This window comes from Rhinoraja longicauda, chromosome 12, assembly GCF_053455715.1.
Source record: "Rhinoraja longicauda isolate Sanriku21f chromosome 12, sRhiLon1.1, whole genome shotgun sequence".
Classification (NCBI taxonomy): domain Eukaryota; kingdom Metazoa; phylum Chordata; class Chondrichthyes; order Rajiformes; family Arhynchobatidae; genus Rhinoraja; species Rhinoraja longicauda.
In genome coordinates this window covers 29,546,043-29,562,041 of record NC_135964.1, presented here as the reverse complement: position 1 = coordinate 29,562,041, position 15,999 = coordinate 29,546,043, and the positions used below count along the sequence as shown (strand labels likewise).

Genomic DNA, 15,999 nt, shown 5'->3' with positions numbered 1-15,999 from the left:
CATATACCTAATATATACTTCCCATGTGAAAAATAACAGGAGCTAGAAATTTAAATTAGCTGTTGGAAATTATGAGGATCACCAAGGAAGTAATAGTAGTTCAGCACTGCTCTCTGGTTGTGGTAGGATTATTCATTTGCCTGAAACAGCTGGGAAGAAACTGTTCCCGAATTTGGAGCTGTGCGTTTTCACACTTCACTACCTTTTGCCTGATGGGAGAGGGGAGAAGAGGGAGTGGCCAGAGTGCGACTCGTCCTTGATTATGCTGCTGGCCTTGCCAAGACAGCGTGAGTTATAAATGGAATTAGAGTTACTCCAGCATTTTGTGTCTATCTTCAATAGAAGGGAGATTGGTTTGTGTGATGGCCTGGGCTGCGTCCACAATTTGCTGCAATTTCTTGCGGTCTTGAATGGAGCTGTTCCCAAAGCAAGCTGTGATGCATCCTGATAAAATGCTTTCTCTAGTGCATCTGTAGAAGTTGGTGAGAGTTGTAGGGGTCATGCTGAACTTCGTAAGTCTTCTAAGAAGTAGAGGCGTTGGTGTGCTTTCTTGGTCGTTGAGTCAATTTTCTTGGTCATTGCTTCAACACTCCTCCTTTAGAACTTACTCCTTAAGGGTTTTTCCATTCCTCTCTGAGTCATCTCAAATCACCACCAGAGCTTTATATGTTCGTCATTTCCTCGTCCCAAGATGCCAAACATAACTACCTGGTTTTGGGCCCCCTTCAGGCCCAAACATAAAAGAAAAATGTCCAAACCAGTAATTCAAAAATGATCAAGTTTACCAATCAACATGAAGCACAAAAAGAATTCACATCCATTTGTGCCCATTTGCACAAGATCTACCTATCACTTCATCTCGAGCATGTGCAAATGTCAGTAATTTTGTTACTTGTATTCCTCTGTCTAAATAGAAAGAAAAGGAGGAAAAAAAGAAGGTAAACTGGGAGTCTGTAAATCCATGCAACCACAACCACGGGTTCACAAAACTTTTTCTGGGCGAGGTCCCACCAAAAAAAACTTCCGATTGTGAATCATACTATTTCAGAAAGCAGTGAGAGCCTCTTTTCACATTTGTTTCTGTCCTTTCTCCTTTTTTTCAACAGTACAACTGTTTTCATTTGTTATTCATTGCATTTTCTTTTTATTTCTGACAAAGCTTTTATTTCCTTCCTCAATAATTAGCAGCGGGACAGCTGAAAATGAGAGATGGGAAGATGTACGTGAAGTCCGACGTGGTCATAGGCACAAGAAATGTTCCTCTGTTTGTGAACAAGCTAGAAAAAGCTACTGGAGACCATCAGGCAGTTAGGTGATTCTTGGTGCATTTACAGATTGAACTTTATTTTCTGGGTATTCACGGAAATGGGCGCTAAAACCTCTATCAACGTTCATGTCAAATCTTTTTTAACAGAACTAAACATGATGAGAAAGGTTTTGAGTGTTCCAACAAAAATAATGAACAAAATAAAACAGAAAGGCGAAGAAATACAGAAGATTCATAGAGCCAGATACATAGATATAAAAGTTTGCATAATGCTCTTCAGATAACACCAGGGTGAACATCCAACGATAATCTTCTCTCAACATTCCCAAATATTTAAATGGTAATGCAATTCGTTGGCAAACCAGTTACTGCTTTTATCATGTAACAGAAATCTGAGCATTTTAAAAATAAAAGTAATCACTGAATATGAAACACTATTCGAAAAAGTCCTGGACAAAAAAGTTGATTCCTCAATCAACATTATCTAAAACAGAAATTCTGATTGTTATTATTGCGGGTGGTAGCACTCTGTTCGGCACAAAATGACTACATGTATCCCTCAATAACTATATTGGTGTGGGATATCAGAGGTTATGAGTGGACCACATAAATGCAACTGTTTCTTTTTTATAGTCATATAAAATAAATGAAACAAATGTTCAGTCTAGTACTTGTCTGAAGGAACTGGATCAAATAAATCTGGGTTATGTTTTCTGGAGATGTGAAGGTCAAGCAATAATAATCTGATTGGTGTTCAAAATACTAAAAGGCGTTATCAGGATTGATAGGAAGAGCTTCATACAATTGAGTAATATAATCTAAAGGCCCATAATCTGAAATTCAATTAAAAGTATTTATCCATGGTGCTGTAAATATGTCAAATGTTTGCCCCAGAGGTACTAATCTTTTAAACTGAGTAGGTACTCCTTTTAATTCAGTTGTTTGTAAATCCAAATGCATAGTTTTGATCCAAGTACAGAAAATAAAAAATAATTTTACCTGTGTAGTAAAGTGGTGTAATTTAATAGTAATTACAGAAAGCCAACAACTTTTGAAAAATGAGTACACTTAGCCGATTCCCTTTCAAAAATTATAGTTTTCAAAGAGAAATATGCGCAAGTACGAATTTCATTGTTCTATAACGGAACATATGACAATAAAACACTCTCAACTCTTGACTCTCTTGCCCTCAAACATTTTTTTGTTATCTGTGACCCTGAACCGAGATGCCAGGCTGACACCGCCTTTCATTTTAACCATAGAATTCCTTGGATTTCTTGAGTTCCCACTGTAAGCACCATCTCCAAGAAAGGGAGTTCAACAGAATGAGATCCTGTCATAGCTGTGAAAAATCTAAAATAAAATTAGTTTACTATAATTTTTGAAAGAGAATCTGTCAAGAACCATAGTGAGCACAATGTGTTACTTTATGATAATGAACAGTATATCTGATTGAGGCATCCTCTGTAAGTGGCAGAGATGCGCCTTGAGAACAACTGTCTTTGTTCATGTGGCAAACACCTTTATATTAATGCATGACAACAAAATGAATCCAGAGAGAACTACCAATGTTCTTGAACAATAATCTTCCCTCAACGTTATCACCTATTTACATGATACATTTCAATGGCAAACTAGCTACTGCTTTTATCATGTACCAAATATCTGGTTATTTAAAAATATATAAGTTGTGTAGGAAAATAACTGCAGATGCTGGTACAAATCGAAGGTATCACAAAATGTCTGAAGAAGGGTCTCGACCCGAAACATCACCCATTCCTTCTCTCCAAGATGCTGCCTGACCTGATGAGTTACTCCAGCATTTTGTGATACCTTTAAAATATAAGTAATCACTTGGGAATGGACAATGACTTTGGTTCCCTTGTTGTTTCTGTGAATTTGGAGCATTCTGTGTAAAGAAAGTTGATAGTATCCGTCCAGTGCCGTGAGGTGCTTGTCATAGTAGTCCAGGTCTTAAAGCCACATGACAGGGCTGGAATCAATTTTATCCTGTGGATCATGACGTACGTGGTAGGTCTGAGGCACTGGTCTTCAAGTATCCTTTTTCTCAATCAATCAAAGGCATTAAAGACAGTGATAAATGTTAAGCCTTTGTGGCTTCCACAATAAGAACAGTGGCCCTTATAATTCAAAATCTTACTGTGAAACTTTACTATCAAAGTGCAGTTTTGTACAATGGGGTAGGTTACCAGAGGACTTTTATCATATCATCATATCATATATATACAGCCGGAAACAGGCCTTTTCGGCCCACCAAGTCTGTGCCGCCCAGTGATCCCCGTATATTAACACTATCCTACACCCACTAGGGACAATTTTTACATTTACCCAGCCAATTAACCTACATACCTATACGTCTTTGGAGTGTGGGAGGAAACCGAAGATCTCGGAGAAAACCCACGCAGGTCACGGGGAGAACCTACAAACTCCTTACAGTGCAGCACCCATAGTCAGGATCGAACCTGAGTCTCCGGCGCTGCATTCGCTGTAAAGCAGCAACTCTACCGCTGCGCTACCGTGGATATTGTGGATATTGAGCGTAAGACCCATCCTCACACGTGGTTCAGCATGTGAGTTGATGGTGGCTTAGATTTCAGCCTCAAAGTACACAAAATGCAAGCATTATATTTATTGAGTTATATCGCGCAGAAATAAGTCCTTTGGCCCTACACGTCCAGCCAATCAGGTTATTTAGCTGAGCTTGTCCATTCTAGCGTTTGGCCCATATACCTCTAAACCTTTCCTACCTACCTTCAAAGGACTGAAGAGTAGCCAATGGTCCTTTGTTTAAGAAGGGATAGAGAGATAATCCAGAAAATGATAGACCATTGAGTCTTACTTCAGAGATGGGGAAGCTATTGGAGAGGATTCTTCGAGATAGGAGTTACTTGCATTTGGAAGAGAATGGGTTTATTAGGAACAATGAGCGTGGCTTTGTCCAGGAAAGTTATTTCATCCAAACTTGATCCATTTTTTTGAGGAGGTGGCGAATGTGATCATGAAGAGTAGGGCAGTAAACGTTGTCTACAATGGATTATAGTAAGGCATCTGATAAAGTCCCTCATAGTAGGCTGATCCAGAAGTTAAAAAGATGCATGAGATCCACGGATCATTTGGATTCCGAACCTACTTATCTCAGAAAATTATAGAACAAGGAGTTGTGGTAGAAGTGAAATACTCTGGCTGGAGGTCTGTGACCAGTAGAGTTCTGCAGGGATCGTAATAAGACCTCCATTGTTCATGAAATACAGTAAGTCCTTGTGACAACAGACAAGTGGAGCGGGGGGGGGGGGGGGGGAGGGAGGTGGAGGGGTCTGTTATTGCCAATTGCCAATAACGGGGTGAGGGGGGTAAATCGATCAACCTCCCTCTAACACTCTGACTCATCGTCATCTGCAATACGTCCAACAACAATGGTGTTGTCGGCAAATTTGGAGTTGGAGTTGGAACTGCGTCCGGTGCACAGTTGTGAGCATTGAGTGAGTAGAGCAGCGGGCTGAGCATGCAGCTTTGAGGTGCTCCTGTTCCGAAGGTTATCAAGGATGAAATGTTGCTGCCAATTCGTGCAGATTGTGATCTGTTGATGAGGAAGCCGAGGATCTAGCTGAGAAAATTATTGAGATTAAAGCTATCAAAATATAAACAAAAACGAAAGATCAGAGAAGAATCAAGAGTCAAACTGCATGGCTAAATCATTTGACCTGATCAGAGTTTAAACTTTGCCTTTTTAACCTGTGACACTATTCAAAAAAGAGCAAGAGATCTCATTGGGTATCCTGGTACAGTAGACATGACCAAAACATGTCTGACTGACTGTGGCTGACTGTGGCAGTTTGTACAATTACTTTTTATTGTAATAAAAACAGGTTGAGGAGAGAGAGCAGAACTTGAGAAAACAAAATTTATTACGATCATGATTACTTTGAGACATCCTATTCACTTCGAGTACATCGAATTTGAAGGCCTTTCGGACAGAAGCGAGTGTACACATGGTACTTTGATAGAAACTCAAATCCAATTTTAGAGTGAAATAATACTGACAGGACAGAGACCATGGGCTGAAAACACTTCTGTCCTAAATGGATGCACTAAAACGTTGCTGCAAACAATTGTTCATGTCTGACTGTTGTTGCACCAGTGACTTACTGGCCCTAGTTTTCACGTGTCGTACACAAACAGAGGAGTTGTTTTCCCAATTAAAAACAAATGCATGCACACAGTCAAGCAATACAGTACCACACACTGATGAATTGATCCTGCACTAATTCGCCAAGCACGTAACCACTTAAACACATTGTCACAAGAACAAGGGTCTGAAGAAGGGGCCCAACCTGTAACATTCTGTCCATTTCCCTCCTCAAATGCTCCCTGACTCATTGAGTTCCTCCAGCAGTTTATGTTTGCCGCTAGTAGTAGTTATAAAGTATTTACCCTCTGCTAGGTGTGTCAGCTTTATTATCTTTCTTAATGTTTAAGGAGACCTTAACAAGCCCAGACATTTGCATGTAATGAATCTTGTAAGGCACACCAATCACAGAGATTTATTGTGTTTGTGTAAATGTTGCATTCATACATCAAAACTCATCCATATAGTTCACAGAAACGTTCTGTTTCGGGGAAGAATTTCAAACCGTATTCTGTAATGAATTAAAACTGTCAATAGTCTTTGGCTAATGGAGCCTTCTGGTAGTGTAATCCAATATAATTTCTTCGGGTTCAGTATTAAATTGAAATTGATTTTTGACTCAAAAAGCAAATAAGGAATGACTAAATGTATTTATTTTCTCCAGAGAATTGTGATGCACTTCAGTGTAATTGTATTAGAATGGGAAAGGAGGAAGCTCATTGTCATTGACAAATGCTAATGTGTATTAGCAAAAGGCTAAACAACAAGATAGCAATTAACTAAAAACTTTTATCATTAGATACCTACAATCTTGTAGCTATAATAAAAGTTAACCAATATTTAACCAGACATCCTATCCTTCACCAGCACTGTCTACTTTGCTCATATTGTCCACCTTCATCCGAACAACTGGGACAGGGTGGGGCCAAAATTACCTTGGATTTCCAGCAGTCATTCAGTTCATTCATCTCCCAAGGTTATACTCCACACCAGCATCCTCCTGTCTTAATTCATCTCATTAGGTATGTAGGTTAATTGGCTGGGTAAATGTAAAAATTGTCCCTAGTGGGTGTAGGATAGTGTTAATGTGCGGGGAACGCTGGGCGGCACGGACTTGGAGGGCCGAAAAGGCCTGTTTCCGGCTGTATATATATGATATGATATGATATATCCTTCTATTCCTTATTCCCTCATCTATCTTCCGCTTTGATGTACATAACTGATCACTTCAATCATGTGTTATTGAGTTGCATACTCCCCAAGTTTGTCCGGATTTACCTATTGAATTATTAGCAATAATCTCCTATTTATGGCCACTTGTGTTTAAATTATACATAAATTGAAACAATTTATTTGCATCTTGCCCATTGGTATTGAAACCTTCTGTCATATTTCCCATTACCAGCAGTCTTCATCAAGATCCCAAGCTGCATCCTTCAACCAAAGTTATATTGCCACCATCCTAACCTATACCACTGCCTTCATTCCCATATCCCAAATGAGTCTTGCACCAAATTCCCATATTTCAACTTCTGCTACCTTTACTAAGTCTCAATTAATTAAATACAAAATACTCAATTTTCTTCTCAAGAACTGTATAACGTCTTGCCCCTCCAATCTCCAAAGAACCCTTCATTCCTGCACAACAGCATAGAATCTCCAATCATCCTAACATTCATTTTGTTCTGCAACATGAGAACAGCCTTCAACCCAAATTGACCATGCCATTCTGTGCCAGTCCCATTTGCCTGCATCTGGCCCATATTTCTCTGAGCCATTCCTCCCTACATATCTGTCCACACCGGTGGATGTGGTGTACCTCGACTTTCAGAAAGCCTTCGACAAGGTCCCACATAGGAGATTAGTGGGCAAAATTAGAGCACATGGTATTGGAGGTAGGGTACTGACATGGATAGAAAATTGGTTGACAGACAGAAAGCAAAGAGTGGGGATAAATGGGTCACTTTCAGAATGGTAGGCAGTGACTAGTGGGGTACTGCAAGGCTCGGTGCTGGGACAGCAGCTATTTACAATATACATTAATGACTTGGATGAAGGGATTAAAAGTACCATTAGCAAATATGCAGATGATACAAAGCTGGGTGGCAGTGTGAACTGTGAGGAAAATGCTATGAGGTTGCAGTGTGACTTGGACAGGTTGTGTGAGTGGGCGGATGCATGGCAGATGCAGTTTAATGTGGATAAATGTGAGGTTATCCACTTTGGTGGTAAGAATAGGAAGGCAGATTATTATCTGAATGGTGTCAAGTTAGGAAAAGGGGACGTACAACGAGATCTGGGTGTCCTAGTGCATCAGTCGCTGAAAGTAAGCATGCAGGTACAGCAGGCAGTGAAGAAAGCCAATGGAATGTTTGCCTTCATAACAAGAGTAGTTGCGTATAGGAGCAAAGAGGTCCTTCTGCTGTTGTACAGGGCCCTAGTGAGACTGCACCTGGAGTACTGTGTGCAGTTTTGGTCTCCAAATTTGAGGAAGGATATTCTTGCTATTGAGGGCGTGCAGCGTACGTTTACTAGGTTAATTCCTGGAATGGCGGGACTGTTGTATGTTGAAAGACTGGAGCGACTAGGCTTGTATACACTGGAATTTGGAAGGATGAGAGGGGATCCTATCAAAACATATAAGATTATTAAGGGGTTGGACACGTTAGAGGCAGGAAACATGTTCCAAATGCTGGGGGAGTCCAGAACCAGGGGCCACAGTTTAAGAATAAGGGGTAGGCCATTTAGAACGAAGATGAGGAAAAACTTTTTCACTCAGAGAGTTGTAAATCTGTGGAATTCTCTGCCTCAGAAGGCAGTGGAGGCCAATTCTCTGAATGCATTCAAGAGAGAGCTAGATAGAGCTCTGAAGGATAGCAGTCAGGGGGTATGGGGAGAAGGCAGGAAGTGTGTACTGATTGAGAATGATCAGCCATGATCACATTGAATGGTGGTGCTGGTTCGAGGGGCCGAATGGCCTACTCCTGCACCTATTGTCTTTTGAAAGTCGAAATTTTATCTGCTTTAAGAGCTTCCTCTGGCAGCTTGTTCCAGATGCAGAGCAACCTTGAGTCCTACAGGAGCGGGGATGCAGACCTATACAGGCAGGCCAAGTACAAGCTGAGTAGGGGAATCAGAGCTGCCAAGGAAAGGTACTCTGAGAAGTTGAGGAGCAAGTTCTCAGCTAATGACCCGTCTTCAGTTTGGAAGGGCTTGCAAGAAATCACAAGCTACAAGAGGCCTCGTTTGTATACAGTTTAGTACAAGTATCACCATATGCACTTGCACACATCTTACATAAGCATCTCAGATACAGTACAAATGTGTAGTAGTGCACAGAAACAATAAACAGAGTCGACAGATTTGACAACATTTTCATGTCCCTGTTGTTATAGGTGTAGGCTCTTGACCTGACGACGAAGGCCTGGCCAAGCATGGCCATTGGTGTCCTCCATCGCTGCTCCACCACTCTGTACTGTTGCAGGTCGCATCTGGTCCACGTGCTAGACATTTTGGAGTGGCACCCAGTCCAGCCAAGCCCCAGGCTGTTGCAGGGCCTCCAGCACCACTCTACACCGTCGAGGCACTACACTGTCTCCAGCAGCCTGTCTGCTTACCCGACTCCCTTCTCTCCGGTCCACTGGGCGAGAAGGGGCCGTGATCGGCGGCTTCCCTCTCCAGGCGGGTTCCTGCTTTTGCAGCGGGCAAGCCAGGCCTGATGTTAGGTTTGGCCATGGAATGCCAGGGTGTCCTTCTGCCGGGCGGCACGCCGAGGCAATATGCACATCTCCACAACATAGAAGTAAACCCGAGCACCAACACTACAGGGAACACCCGAGGTCAGGATCGAACTTGGGCCTCTGACTCTGTAAGGTACTGCCTACTCTACCGCGGATGCAAATATTTCTGCAAGGGCCTCCACAATTTTTTCCTTCACTTCCCACAGGGTCTGAGGATACACTTGTTCAGGCCCTGGGAATTTATTCACCTTAATATGTTTTAAAACCACTAATACCTCCTTTTTTGTTATTCGTAGATAGAAACATAGAAAATAGGTGCAGGAATAGAGCCTGAGCTAGCACCACCATTCAAAATGATCATGGCTGATCATCCAAAATCAGTATCCCGTTCCTGCTTTCTCCCTATATTGCTTGATATCGTTAGCCCTAAGCGCTATATCTAACTCTCTCTTGAAGAAATCTAGTGAATTGACCTCCAATGCCTTCTGTGGCAGAGAATTCCACAGATTCACAACTCTCTGGGTGAAAAAGGTTTTCCTCATCTCAGTCCTAAATGGCCTACCCCATATTCTTAAACTGTAACTCCTGGTTCTGGACTCCTCCACATTTTTCCTGCATCTGGCCTGTCCAATCCCTTAAGAATGTTATATGTTTCTACAAGAGCCCCCCTCATTCTTCTAAATTCCAGTGAATATAAGCCCAGTCGGTCCATTCTTTCATCATTTGTTAGTCCTGCCATCCCGGGAATTATCCAGGCGAACCTACACTGCACTCCATCAATAGCAAGAATGTCCTTCCTCAAATTAGGAGACCAAAACTGCACACAATACTCCAGGTGTGGTCTCACCGGGACCCTGTACAACTGCAGTAGGACCGCCTTGCTCCTATACTCTCGCTATGAAGGCCAACATGCTATCTGCTCTCTGCACTGCCTGCTGTACCTGCACACTTACTTTCAGTGATTGATGTACAAGGACACCCGGGTCTTGTTGCACCTCCCTTTTCCTAATCTGACACCATTTAGGTAATCTGCCTTCCTGTTCTTGCCACCAAAGTGGATAACCTCACATTTATTCACATTATACTGCATCTGCCATGCATCTGCCCACTCACCCAACCAATCCAAGTCATCCTGCAGCCTAATATCATCCTCCTTGCAGCTCACACTGCCACCCAGCTTTGTGTCATCCGCAAACGTGGAGATGTCACATTTAATTCCTTCGTCTAAATCGTTAATATACATATAACTAACTGGGGTCCCAGCACTGAGCCTTGCGGCACCCCACTTGTCACCGCATGCCATTCTGAAATGTACACATTAATTCCTACTCTTTGTTTCCTATTTGCCAACCAGTTCTCTATCCATGTCAATTCCCTACCCCCAATACTATGTGCTCTAATTTTGCACACTAATATCTTGTGTGGGACCTTGTCAAAGGCTTTTTGAAATATGGTGTAAGACATCACAACTCATATGCCTCAATTCTTTACCTTCCATTATCTTCAGTTAAAACTGATGAGAAATATTAATTCAATATCTCCATCCCTTATGGCTCTCTTCTTTCACTAGGGGCAGACGGTGGCACAGCAGTAGAGTTGCTGCCAGAGACCCGGGTTCGATCCTGACTACGAGTGCTGTCTGTACGGAGTTTGTACGTTCTCCCCACGTCCTGCATGGGTTTTCTCAGGGGACTCCAGCTTCCTCCCACACTTCAAAGACGTACAGGTTTGTAAGTTAATTGGCTTTGTTAAAATTGTAAACTGTCCCTAGCGTGTGGAGAATAGTGTTTGTGTGTGGGAATCGCTGGTCAGCAGACACGGTGAGCCGAAGAGCCTTTTTCAACGCTATATCTCTAAACTAAACTAAAAAGCTCTATACGCTGTTACACTGCAGCATATTATACCTTGGATCTGGTGTGAATTTGTAAGCACCGAGAACATTCATTCCAATAAAGGTGCTACCTAAAATCAAATTTCTAGCCACCCAGTATTATCTAATGGCTTCTAAACTTGAAAATAAGCCTCTTGCATTGTTAAAGCAATTAAGTAACATATGTCCTTCTTCAAATATAATAGATGCCATTAATTGGCATCATGTTCTTTCAATATTTACCAGCCCCTGTAAGGTGGCCTGTAGCCAAAGAAGCACTCCATTGTGCTCTGACTGATATCAATTGCTCTTTGCTGTCATGCAACTACTGATGGATGCACAACAGAGCGCCGAATAAAAAGCAATCATGCACATTTGAAGGTAGCTTACAGCAGGATGAATACAATGGAGGCAAAGATGGGGGTTCAGATTAGATCAGTCTATTTCAACTGTTCCTGAAAATTGATCAGTATGGGTTTGGCTTTAACAATAAATACAATGTCTATAATCCAAACACTTGAAATTAAATTCAGCGTGTTTATTAACTGATTACAGAACACATAGGTGTGGTCAGTTTGACTGATATACAGAAATGGTTTCAATGCAATTTTTCTAATGGATATGCAGGGAATGGAGATATGGATCACATACAGGTAAAGGAGAGTAATTTAACTTGGCATCATGTTCAGCACAAACATTGTGGGCTGAAGAAACTGTTTCTGCACTGTGCTGTACTGTTCTATGTTCGCCACTACAATTTCTTCTAACATCTCAGCTGCATTTCCCCACATGGTTTAACATAGTTTATCAAATAACAATTTAAGTGTACTGTTATGAATAAATTGGATACTGACCATAATCTGTAATACATTAAGGAACCAATGAAGAGTGTACAATTATTTGTAACAACATTAATGGCGACCCGTCATATGAGATACAACTGAACTTCATCATATCCTCGGCTTTATTTCATTCTTCTGGTTCCCTTGCATTTTAGCCCAGACTATGTTAATGTTATTTAATATTTAAGACCATATTCCTTTCAGACCTGCCCGTTGCTTTCTTCAATGAGTACTGGATTATTTTTTCTCATTTTTAGCTTTCAGAGTCTAAGCTGTCAAGACTGCGTGAAGACTGAGCTGCTATGTCTAAATAATAACCTTGAATATTTTGTAGCTTTATAAATTCATGCATATCTTTTCCAACTCTGTTAGAAAGCCTCCAATTTGGTTCAGAAACATATGTAAAAATATCAAATGATATCTAATGGGACTGGTGTCATTTTCATGGCTGGTATATCATTCTTCTCACAACCATCACCCAACTAGGCGGGACTGCTCTCACCTGCTTCCTAACCATCCAAGTGCAACAAAAGGATCACTATCTCATCCCAAACCTGTACCATCCCTCTGATCTCAATAAGAATCTATATTTGATCACCAATTAAATCAATAAAATGCTGCTACTCTTCAAAACCATTGTGCCAAGCTCAAAAGTATCGCTTCTTCTCTTTATCCCATCAATTCTAAAGTTGGTGTCTGCTTGTCCAACATCCAATGTTGAATGACTAGAGATTTTCAACAATTAAATATCGCGAAGACAAAAGCCGCTGTTTTTGGTTCCGACAAAAAGTATGGACACCAATATCATCAGTGAGGCTGAGGTTTACATATTGGTATCATATTTGACCATGAAACATAGAAACATAAAAAATTGGTGTGACAGAGGTGGAATATTTGGTGAATGGGGTCCCAATCAAGTGGGCTTCTGTGTGCTGGATAGTATCAACTTGTTGAATATTTCTGGTGCTCCACTCATCCAGTCAAATGAAGATTTGTACCTTGTTGTTGATCTTGTCTCACTTCACTTCCATTCACAAATGCCAGGTTTCTCATGAGATGTATTTTCTAATTTTTTTAAGACATTTCCCAACATAAATATCACCTGAGCAAAGCAATTTATCACTATAACAGGTTTTAGTTTGCATAGTAAATTTAGCAAACTTTCAACCACTGTTTTAAAATTGCAAAAATCCACAATGTTTATAATATGAAACGAGTTTGTTAAAATAATGAATTCGAATATATTATGTAATTCCTATAATATATTTTTTTAATAGACTGCCGAACAGAGACATGCATTAGAAGAAATACACCAGTTAAAAGATGTAAACATCCACCGAGGCCATTCAGTCGATGTTTGCCCTCCACAAGAAAGGGTAACGTCCTAAAAAATTAGCCCCGTTGCTACATGTCCCTTCAAACACTTTCCCTTGATACATCTTGTCTATTTAGATTTTCAAAAAAACAGGATCAACTGCAATTCATTGACAATGTCACAGCTGTTTTTGGCCGCTATAGCTCAGAGAGCTACTGTACATTGCTGTTATAGCTCAGAGAATCAGAATATTGTTGTTCCATTCCAAAACTTTGAATATAAAAGTCTTGGCTGACACATCAGTGTCGTGCTGAGAGAGGACAGCAGTGTCCAAAATGCCTCCTTCTTGAAGTGATATTAAGCCAAAGCCGCACTCAGGTGTGCAGATAAAGAACCCAGGCATTATTTTATAAAAGGTGGCATATCTTTAGAATACTGGCAGGACTCTAAAGATATGCCACCTTTTATAAAATAATGGTGTCAATAATAACAATGAAATTGATTATATGCCTATTATAACATTGTAGGTTAACACAAAATGCTGGAGTAACTCAGTGGGTCAGGAAGCATCTCAGGAGAGGAATGGGTGACGTTTCGGGTCGAGACCCTTCTTCAGACATGATAACATTCAGATATTATAACATTGTTGCTTATTAGAACTAACTGCAGTAATCTGTGATTCGAACACTGGAGCAGAGAAAACACTTTGATCATACTTCATTAACAATTTAACAGTTTGGAATATTTGGAGGTTAACAGTAATATACAAATCTCAAACTTGTTATTTATTAATGAGTTCATTTATCTTTATAAAAATTCTTTGACCATGAGACCAGATTATATAGCTGATTAGATTCTATTTTAGCGGTATTTCCATGCAGTAGGGCAGCATATTGTTTCCAACTCATCAATGCTGCCCTCGATTTGCAGGCAACAGAACTCTTTTCAAGTACATTTTTAAATCTCTCGTGTTCTGTTCAAATATTGTGGCCTTGGAAAGTGTGCTTCCAAGTGTTTATATAAATTGGTTCAAAACGATAGGAAATTGTTGACCAGATAGCTTAACAGATATCTGTAATGGGGAAAATGTTAGAAGTTATTATTAAAGACATTGGAGCAAGACACTTCGGAAAATTAAAAGTAATCAGGAAAGGATAACATGATTTTGTGAAAGAAAAATCATGTTTGAATAATTTCCTTGACTTCTTTTTCATATGTTTCTGATGAAGGGGGATGGAGTGGATGTACTACACTTAAATTTCCAGAACTCATTTGATAAGGTGCAATATCAAAAGTAAACTTTCACGATGTGGGAAGTAACATATTTGTGTAACTAGAAGATTGGCTCGCTATCAGGAAGTAGATTGTAGGCATACATGCATCATTTTCTGATTTGAAAGATGCAATGACTAATATGCCACAGGGACAAGTGCTTAACACTGGACAGTTTATATAAATGACTTGAACGAAGCCTCCAAGGATATGACTACTAAATAAAACTGCTTATCATGCTAGGATAGGGAGGAGAGTAATTTGTGAAGATGACATAAAATGGCTACAAAGGGTTATAAACGGATTAAGTGATTGTATAAAGATCTGGCAAATGGAGTATAATGTGGGAAAATATGAAACATTGATTGGCAAAATAAAGAAATATTATCTGAATGGTGGGAGATTGCAGAGCCTGAGATGGCAAGAAATCTGGGAGCCTGGTCCATGATTCACAAAAGGCTATGTTAATGTGCATTGAAACAGCATATAATTAGGAAAGCTAACACTATGTTAGTGTTTATTGCTAGGGAAACAGTATACAAAACTAGGGAGGTTATGCTTCATTGACATAGGACATACATGAGGTCACATCTGGAATAGCGAGTACAGTATTGATCTTGTAAGAGAATAACTGCAGATGCTGGTACAAATCGAAGGTATTTATTTCACAAAATACTGGAGTAACTCAGCAGGTCAGGCAGCATCTCAGGAGAGAAGGAATGGGTGACGTTTCGGGTCGAGACCCTTCTTCAGACTGATCTTAAGTATTGATCTTAATTCAGGAAGTACATTATTGCCTTGGAAGCAATTCAAAGATGGTTTACTAATACCTGAAATGGATGGGTTGTCGTATGAGCAAAGGTTTGATAGGTTAGGTTTGTATCCAGAGGAGTTTAGAAAAGAGAGAAGACAGAGTGCAGCAGTAGTTCAGCGGGTCAGACAGCATCTCAGGAGAACATAGATATGTGATATTTTGGGTCAGGACTCTTCTTTGGACTGATTGTAAGTGGGGGGGTAGAAAGCTGGAAGAAAGAAGGGACAGGACAAAGCCTGGCAGGTAATAGGCCGACACAGACGAGGAGAGTTATTTGATAGGCAGATTGATGGACAAAGAGCAGAGATGAAAAGACAGAAGATGTGAGACAAAAGGATTAAAGAGTTTCAAATTGTGAGGTTAGCGATAGATGGAAGGGGAGATGGAGGGAAGGCATAGTTGCGATTCCAGATGGAGCACAGGGAGAGGGGGGGAGGGGGTTATATAGAGGGAGAGGGGGAGGGTTTATGCAGTTACCTAAATTTGGAAAATTCAATCTTCATCTGGATTGTAAGCTACCTATGCAAAATATGACAGGTTGTTCCTCCAGTTTACGTGAGGCCTCACTCTGGCAATGAAGCAGGCCCAGGACAGAAAGTGCAGCATTAGAATGGGAAGAGGTTAAAATAGATAGCAACCAGGAGAACCTGCAGGCCTTGGTGGATTGAGCATAAGTGTTCAGCAAAACAGTCGCTGGGTCTATGCTTGGTCTCAGCGATGTACAGGAGGCCA

General features: G+C 40.6%; 1 protein-coding gene across 4 annotated transcripts in view; it reads right to left on the bottom strand.

Annotated features, from left to right (window-relative positions):
* Window positions 1-15,999, bottom strand: part of dgkh (diacylglycerol kinase, eta) — a 250,084-nt gene that overhangs the window by 218,204 nt on the left and 15,881 nt on the right. The window lies entirely within an intron of this gene.